Below are 9,854 nucleotides of genomic sequence, written 5' to 3'. Positions count from 1 at the left end.
AACAATCGTGTTAAGCAAATTTTCCCTTCTAAATAAAGGCCCTCAGCCAGACAGTTGTTTTAATGAGAATGTTTGCAATCAAGACTACTGTGTTTTTTCCAGAATACGTTGTGATTTGTGTGTTTCACCATCTGGAAAAAAAAAAGAGAATCCCTTTTCCCTTAATAAAAGGAACCTGAACAAGTTGCACATTTTGAAGAAATATTGTGACTTTAATTCAACTAAAATATAATGGCATGCTTTTTTAGCTATTAAGAATGCAGATGCACCAAGGTTCTCATTTAGAAGAAGACTTAATTGCAAGTGGGGTCACAATTCACTTGAAAACTCAAGTACTTTTGATGGAGATTGAAAGAAATTCTACTCAGAAGTACCAAGTTAGCCTTACAATCTTCCCAGCTTATCTCTCCGAGTTTATTTTCACAACAACATTTTGTTAAATTATGTTGTTGTGGTTGTAATTATATTGAAAGTAACTAATCACTCAGAACTAGATGATCTTTAAGTCCCTTCCAACCCAAACCATTCTGTGCTTCTATGACTCAGTTTAGAAGTGGGCTAAAGTTTTTAAAATTGTATTGGCTGGTCGTGGTTTGAATTGGCCTCAGCACTACTACTCCTGCTTCTGCACTTTTGGATGAGCAATAAAACTTCAGAAGGTAGTTGGAAAACTTACGGCCTCAGAGGAAGCCAAATTGAGAAGAAGTTTTCCTCTTCTTGCGCACTTGTTTTCGCTCTGCATTTTAATAATTAGCACTTCTTATAACAAAATTTGTTCAATATTTATCATTTAATTTTAATTATTTTCACTTGGTTGTTTTAAAAAGGATTCTAAATTAAACATACAATGGAGATAGTGACAAGTAGTATGACATCTAACATGTACAGATAACTAACTTACATAATTTCATAAAGAAGCCAGTCAGTGTAAGGAAGATTACCATTCTGAATCATTAGTAGCAATCCACCCCTGTATTTCTGTATTTTCCTGTATCGTTATAATTAAATAAAGTCCTTCTTTCCCCCTCTCTCTTACCGAGAGTTATGGCAAAGTTAACTAATTTCTGAAATAAATATATATTTTTCTTTCATTAGTTCTACATTACATCTGCTTATTACTTTTCACACATTTAAAATGTTTGGTGACTCTGGAGAACAAAAGGTGGAACTTCTTTTGTTTGTTTGTTTGTTTGTTCGGTTTGGGTTTTTTGTGTTTCTAGTGAAACCATATGAAGGAAGCTGAAGCTGGCTTTGATGAGACTGATAGGAAAGCTATTGATATGTACAGGTGTAGTGAGAGATATCTATCCAGATTTGCAGTGCACGTGTCACTATTGTCCATGTACATGCTCCTAAAAAATAAACTCAGAATCTTTTGAATAGTAATGTCTGCTGACTGACACAACTGTCTTTTTCCACTTTCTACTCTTTTGCCATCACACAGAACCCACATTACTGTCCTACTTCTTCCTGATTGCCAGTGGCACACAGAAACAGTTCACACCATTTTTTGCTTTGATGTTCTGTTAGAACAAAATTATTTACTCTGAAAGCTGGGTATTTAAAAGAAAGCGTTTAACAGGCCACAGTGGAAACCACTGTTACACATCCTCAGTTGAGCTGAAGATACATTGGGCCACTGTGTGTTTGGAGGCGTGCTGTGTTTGAAGTGTTATAGTCTCAACATTTGTCCAAGTTACACAAGCAGGGCTCATTCCCTTTCTGCCTGATTAAAAGGTACGCTCACCCTGCTACACCAAAGACAACTCTGCCACATTAAAGACACTTTCTGCTAGTTTTTAGGACTTTGTGCAAGGATAATAAATGTTCACATAAAGAAGTTCTGAATCCCATTTTCTCTCTCCTGTTTTGGATAGAGTTTTCTGTGCATTTCAAGCCAGAAAGAATGGACAATTGGTTGTGGGTATCCCTTTTCTCTCATGTGCACAAGAAAAATAGGAAAAACCGTATCTTGTCATGCACAGCTCCAGTTTTATGATAGATAATGTTTTGCATATGGGATACCTGCCACCCATATGAGGGTGGCATGCCATTAAAGAAGAAATCTGTATTTTAGTGCTGGTATCAAACTGTTCAGAATTGTTAATTGATTAAGTAATTAATTTGACTATTATGAGCAAAATACTTTTCTTCTAGCATAGCACTCATTTCTGGTACAATATGGTTTCTAAATATATTACTGTAATAAAATGCAATTTATTATGAATTACTATAGTAATTACTATAGTTTCACTATATAATACATTAAAATTTTTGTACTGTAGTGGTGGTAGATGCAGAACCACAGCATCACAGAGCAGGTCAGGCTGGGGGGGAAAACACTGAGTCATCACATCCAACACCCTTGCTCCAGCAGGTTCATTCCAGAGCACATGGCACAGGACTGCATCCAGCCAGTTCTTGACTATCACCAGGGAGGGAAACTCCACAACCTCTCTGGGCAACCTGTTCCAGTGCACAGCCAGCCACACAGCAAAGAAGTTCTTCCTCATATTCAGGTGGAACTTCCTGTGCATCAGTTTCTGTCCATTGTCTTTTCTGCTATTGCTTGGCACCCCTGACAAGAACTTGGCTTGGCTCCATCCTCTGACACCCTCCCTGCTGACACTTACAGCCATTGATGAGGTTCTGTCAGCAAGTCACCTCTGAGTTTTCTCCTCTTGAGGCTGACCAGGCTCATTCCCTCAGCCTTTCCTCATAAGATAGATACTGCAGTCAATAAACTTGTGTGGTTTTAAAAGCCAGCTGTGGATCCCTAATAAACAGCTATTGTGTTTGGTTTGCCTCTTATTCAAGGTAGATTTTAATGGCTTGTCTATTTCTTACTGCAGGAAAACATTCATTTGAAGTTTATATTGAAGGAAGGCTCAGGGGAGACCAAATCAAGTCTATAAATACCTGAATGGAGGGTACAAAGCAAACAGAGCCAAGGTGTTTCCAGTGGTGCCCCATGACAGGACCAGAGGACGTGGGCACAAACTGAAATGCTGGAGACTCCCTCTGAATACACGAAAACACTTTTTTACTGTGAGGGAAAACAACTGAAATGTTGCATAGTCTACTTCCTTGGTGATGTTCAGAAGCCGTCTGGACATGGCTCTGGACAGCCTGCCCAAGGCTGATGCTACCTGAGCTGCAGGGTTGAATCCGGTGACCTCCCTTCCACGCCCAGCCAGGCTACAATCCCGGAAATCTGTGACACATGGCACACTGTTCTTAGGCACAACTGTGACACAATCAGCCTCATTCAACTATTTAATAGGATGACACCGATCATTTTACTTACAGTACCAGACAGAGTCAATGTGCTTATGAATCCAGGTTCAGAAAACTTTGGCACCTTGTATCGACTTCAGCAATTTTTGCTATACCAGACAATCACATGTATACTTTTGTACATATTTTACAAGCTACACTGCTGAGTTCTGCCCAGCATTGTATTGTAACTAGGAAAAATGAGGCATGCAGTTTACACAAAATAAAAAAGCTAATGTGATCAAAACATATCCTCTGTCTAGATTCCACCTGTACTTACTGCTGATGAATGTTTAAAATGACTACAATAATTCTAGGACTAACACACTGGATCTAGTAATGTACTCTCAGAGAAAGAAAACAACATAAATATGTGAAAGTTGTGAACCAAAACTATAATGTATTGTTCCTAGAGTATAATAACATTGTACATTTTTTTTTTTTTTGGTGAAAAGCAGTTCCACAGTGGCTTTCAGTTGGTGTAATTAATAGCTGCTTTTAGTTCAACAAGTTTCACTAAAGTATTTTCCTTTTCTACCTTGCAAGTATTTTTATAGACGAAGACTGCCATCTACTGATTTTACATTTCAGTTTTCATTGATTATTTTAAAACTTTCTGTTTTTTTTTAACTGTTTGGTCAGCAGAGGTACTGCAATTCCTCCTTAAACTAATCTCATATTCAGAATCACACAAATATTTAGTACATGCTCTAATGTTTTGTTGCTTCATCTCAAATGATAAATGCTTGAACAATTTGTTTGTTACTCAAGTTTCCCAAATCTGATACTGATGAATTAAAAAAATTTATTTGAATGTTATATTACTGAATAAAGATTGGCATAGATACCTCTCTAGCTCTAAAATTTTAAGATTGTGAGCTCAAGAGTTATTCAAATAATTTAAGTAACTGAGATGCATTAGATATTATTTTAAAATGCATGTAAAATGTTCCAAAGATGCCTATTATTATTTTTACTCTCTAATTAAGCAGCAGCACTTGCAGGAATGGAAATGTCTTCAGAGGAGGCAAAAGTATGTGAAGCTAAGAGAAAGTTGTGGAAAGCAGTATGCGAAAGAAGTTTGCAAATGCTCCAGAGGATGTTTGGGCTATAATTCATCTTTATTGGTCAAGGTAATTACATTCTTGCATAAGATGTAGAATACTTCAATACAAAGAAGTGAACTAGCAATTAAAAAAAAAATCTAGAAAAATTAAATACGAGAGGCTAATGAAATAGCAATTTCTTGGAAGCGATGGAATCATAGAGCATCTGACCTACTTGATTAGTTAATTCACTTTGTGAGGGTTAATCGTTCACTTTTGTTCAAACACATGGAAGATTTATTTTGCTGTGCATGCTTATCACCATATATGTAACCTTACTGAGATCTCTGGGTTTCACTAAGAAAGTGGTGTCCACTGTTTGCAGTTTCTTTTCTCAGCAGGAGTGGTCTAACAGGATTATTGTACCTTTATTTCCCCTTTGATGTGAACAAATCAAAAGTCCACCAGGAAAAGGCTCAGTTATGCAAACTGAGGAAAGCTGGGGGACTTGTTAGTTTATGGATTGCCCTGTAAATTCTCTAATGGTAGCAGAAGTTGTGACAGGATGCAGCAGAAATGTCAGAGGACTCCCATGATTAGTTCTGTGTATGTTAGCAATTCTATTAGATGTTTTGGAAAAGCGCTGAGAATTAGTACAGAATGTTTAATAATATTTTAGATTCAGACCAGTTTTCTCTTTTCCTTCAAGTTTTTTGGGAGGGAGTTTCTTCTCCATTGACAGGAATCAAATATTTTTTCCAGGAGCAAAAGGAATAGGACAACCAAATGAAATTGTTAGAATTACAGTAATTTAAATTTCAAGATTTGAAGAGAGAAAATAGTGGCCTTTCTTGATTTTCATTTGATTTGTATAATGGAGAAGCAATTCTGCATTTTACCACTGCATAAATAAGAACCTCTGAGGAAATTTGTAATCCCTCAGGAATGAGTATGAGTATCCCCAAAAATCTCTCATCACTATTAACAAAACTGGCTCACCTGCCTTTGCTCTCCAAGGTCCACAGGCCACACTAACTGATTTAACTTCAGTCAGATACAAAAGATCCTAATTTCTCACAGGGCTGGAGGGGAACAAGAAAATCCCTGTTGGTTTTTGCATTTTCTCTGTCTATGTTTTCTTCATCTGTTGGTTGTTTTTTGGGGTTTATGTAGACTGCATTTTAAATAGTAACTATGAAAATAATGAACATGGTAAGGCATGGTAAAAATAAAAATATGCAAAGGTTTCCCTGATTTTACTTAGGGAATGGAGAAATATTTAAATGTTAAATTAAAATCTAGTTTAAATAAAGTAAAACGTATGTTACAGATTCAAAAATGTAATTTAAACTCTACAATGGACAAAATCAGTTTTAAAAACTTAGTGAGGAATGCAACTTAGGCACAGTGCTTGAAGTGTCCGGTAGCTTTACTAACATGTTTCGTAGACTGTGCCTGCTATGTATTTTTACTTCAACAGCTCTTTAAATCACAATGATCTTGGAAGAAGCTAAATAAAATTTGTCCTGCAGTTCTTATAACAAATTAAAGTAGAAGCAGACTATAGGAAAAGGTACTTGTGCTCTTCAAATGCTTCAATAACTTCAGTTATTTTGCAAATCATTTACACCAGAACTGTCATTATATTTCCTTATTCTTTTCTAGTATCCCAATGTGTTTACTGGTTAATGAACACCTCAACCTGCTGGCCTGATAGTTTCCAGAAGGCAAGTTTCTCAAAGCCATTGTAAACTGCTGCACTCAGAATTACAAGGACAAGTGTTTACCCACAATACTTGTGAAATACAAGGCAGGTTCATTGAGGTAGCTAAACATGGGGGAATATAGCTGAAAGCACAAGGCACTAGGGATATTTCTAAATAATTCACATTATGAAAAATTCTATGTTGTTTGTAATCGTTAGGTCTAAAGTCTACTTCTTAAAGGTTGAAAAGGCATTTGATTATTTTTGAAGGGAAAAAAGATCTGAAAAAAAAGGCAAAGAATTTGCATAAAATTTATGTAATTCTGTGGTAAGAATATTGCCTAAGTACGGTATTCTGCAATGTAATGGTAAGATATTTTACTGAGATAAAAACATATATTGCTTGAAAAAATTTTAATTAAGATCATGTGTTCTAACATAAGTTAGTTTAAATATGGTTTTCTACTCCTTTGGTAAGCCTATTGGTGGATACCTACTGGCAGATACCACTGCTGGAAGCTTTTCTTTTCCAGATTCAGAGATACCTAGTTGTGGCAAGCACATTTCTCTCTCTCTCAGGATTTTTATAAAGGTGCACAGAGAGAAGTGAAAGAGAAAGCAATTTCTATTTCTGCTCCTTGTTTTTCTCTTGTGGAATGTGTTTGGGTTTTTGTATTGTAAGCTTTGTTTTAGAGATTTGATAGATGGTTTGCAGGTAAAGGATCTCTGAACATTCCACATCAGTATTTGATTTGGCTTTTGATGGATAGCTAGCAAATTGATCAGGGGGCCTCTTGAGATATGTTTGCTCTCTTTTGCAGGCTCCTGCAGAAGACTTGCAGATGCAATTTTTTTGTTTTTAATTTTTTTTTTATTTATACTAAAGCACTGATATGTGGCAAGCACATTTCTCTCTCTCTCTCAGGATTTTTATAAAGGTGCACAGAGAGAAGTAAAAGAGAAAACAGTTTCTATTTCTGCTCCTTGTTTTCCTCTTGTGGAATGTGTTTGGAGAATTGTTTACCTGGAGGAAATGCCTGGTTGGATCACAGTGGATTGTTTGGGCCTGATGGCCAATTGGATCCACCTGTGTCTGGGCTCTGGAGAACAGGGTCACGAGTTGTGATGGAGTGAGATATGATAGTTAGAGAGAGTAGCATGTACTTTTTAGTATCCTCTTTTATATAGTATATTAATGTATCATAGCATAATTATAATAAATAATTCATTCAGCCTTCTGAACTAAGTCAGACATCATCATTCTTCCCATTGGGTTCACCGACATCTACACCTAGTAGACACATTTCAGAGACAATGGCTTATCTGCCGTTATCTGCCACTTCAAACTAGAACGCTAGCTAGTAGTTTTAAATGTAAATAGGTCATCAGGGACTTTAGACAGGACTGCACAGTCCCTTCAAGTATCAAAGCTGGCTGCTATAAAAGCAGCATTGCTTCCTCTCAGCAGCCAGCCTCCCTCCCACTGCTGTGGCTGCTGCAAGGGACACATGCACAGAGCGTGAAGCAGATGCGACAGGAAAAGAGCCAAGCCTCCCCTTTGGTGACCCTGTCTTTGTTCCAGCAAAGTGATCACACAGTTTAATTAAAGCCATCAGATGTGACAAAGCAGCAGCAAAATCCAAGGTAGTCTGCAGGTTAAAACCAGATGTTTCTGGTACTGAGTCAGTTGCACGGTTTGGAAGAGAAGGCTCCAGGAATATGAGCCAACCTTGCTTTGCAAGGATTATGTGGATTGTGACAGGCTTTCAAGTCAATATCCACGCATTTTAGTATTCTGGAGTGATGTGAAATTTGGTTTCAATACCAGTTTCCTCAGATTCTCTTTCGAACGGGCCAGTGTGGCTCAAAAAGGAGCACACTAAGCAGGTGGCCATTCTGTGGCTCTGAAGGACATTACACAGGATAGCGATGGCATTTCTCTAGTGTTATAAACGCCAATCACTTGGGTTTTAAAATTTTAAAAGTTTAATAATAATAAAATGGTTATAAAAATAGTAATACAATGAGAGTAATGAAAATTTAGAGTTAGGACAATTACAAGACAATAAAAAGCAAAGAATTACGGACGTCCGGATGCTCTCGGGCACTTCAGCCCGATAAGCATGCCTTGTGAAAAAAGGAATAACCTTTAAAAGCAGTAGCCTGTTGCATATTCATACATCTCATACATGATGCATAAATTCCTTGCAAATTAAGAACTTTTCTGGTTTTTGTCAACTTCTTCCCCTTAATCCTGGTGGTTCCATACAGACGGAGAGAAGGTGGAAGAATGTTTGTCTTTTCCGATAAGGAGGCAGTAATTCTTTATGGGCCCCCATCATTGTCATCTCTGGGTGAAGAGTTTCTTCATTATCTCATCTTCTGCTTGAGCTAGTAAAAAAAACCCCACATACATGGGTTCTATTTTAACTACAAAACTACATTTACCATACTATTAAAATGTTAATACAGCACTTCTAATCAATATAACATAACACATACAGTATTCAATTTGATATTTGCGAAAAGCCAGTCACAAAATATGCATTTTTCACATCTAGGACACGGCCATAGTTAATGGAAGTACATTGGAAATGTCCCCATTTCCAGCTCGATGCAGTCCCACCACTCACCAATTCACAGAAGATCTGCTGCTCCTAATGTGGCATTGTTTAAAAGTCAGCCCGTGTGAGTGAAGCACAACTATCGCCACACAGCAAAGCCACGCCGATGACAAGAGCAGAGCAACAGTATTTCTAGAATAGTTCCATAAAACCACCACACCATCTCCAGGCTGTCCTGCTCCTTCAGGATCCTACAAAATACTGCCAAAAGAGAAGTAGCTTTAAAAAAATGACCTCGCTTAGGCCACAGCTCTGGCAGAAAATGCTAATGTGCATCATCTCCACAGCTGTCTTGCCTGTTTTGATCTTGTCAAAGAATAATTTGTCACTGCAACATTGCAGTAAGTAGGTGTTAAGCTCCTATTCGTGCAAAGCGTGAAAAGAAAGTGCAGCATCCCTGTTTTTTCTGAGGAATTATCACTGGTTACTAAAGACCTTCTAGCAAATTCAATAGATACAGCCTGAAGTTATTTGTAGCCTCCTGGTTTCTTTGCCATATTCTAGTTCTGATAATTAAGCATTTTTGTTGAAAATATTCCTGCATTTTCTCCTGGATATTCCAATCCTGCTGTACCCTATTACCTCTACTACATTTAATCCCAAGAATGTTATCCTTTGTGCAAAAAGATATTATTATTAGCTTTCCTTATGTCACATTTTCCTGATCTGAAAGCTAAAACCGAGAGTATTATGAATCAGTAACAAAAATAAGCAGTTTTACTACTGTTTTTCAGAATTCTTCCAGTGGAAAAGCTCATGGTCAGCCCTTCGAGAGCATTACTGGTAAGGAAGCTCCTGTCCCCACAGTATCTTTGCCTAAGACTTTGGTCACAATTGTGAATCAAATGGGGAAACTGAAGCACCTGCAAAGTAACCAAGAGGGGAAATCCACGACACTTTGCAGTCAAGTTCTTTATTTTCTTCTAGACACAAACACGAATTAAACTTCTACAGATACTTTCAAATACATTGCTATTGAAAAATAAAACCCTTTTACCCGAGTGAAAAAATAAAACTGGGCTCACACAGTATTGCCCCTGAGCGTTTTATTTTACAGAAAAAGGTTCGCCGCAATGTTTTGCTGCAGGCCTGGCAGGTTTACGTTTAAGCAGGCCCCGCGTATCACCGAACGGTACTAAAGGCCCGGCACACACGGAAGCGCTGAGGCAAACACGTCTGCTCCCTGCCGCTCTGGGAACTCCG

General features: G+C 37.6%; 1 protein-coding gene across 1 annotated transcript in view; it reads right to left on the bottom strand.

Moving 5' to 3' along the window:
* The window catches only part of EXOC1 (exocyst complex component 1), a 204,396-nt gene that overhangs the window by 103,530 nt on the left and 91,012 nt on the right, over positions 1-9,854 (bottom strand). The window lies entirely within an intron of this gene.

The sequence above is a fragment of the Anomalospiza imberbis genome, chromosome 4, assembly GCF_031753505.1.
Source record: "Anomalospiza imberbis isolate Cuckoo-Finch-1a 21T00152 chromosome 4, ASM3175350v1, whole genome shotgun sequence".
Classification (NCBI taxonomy): Eukaryota; Metazoa; Chordata; class Aves; order Passeriformes; family Viduidae; genus Anomalospiza; species Anomalospiza imberbis.
This window is presented reverse-complemented; position numbering and strand designations above follow the sequence as displayed.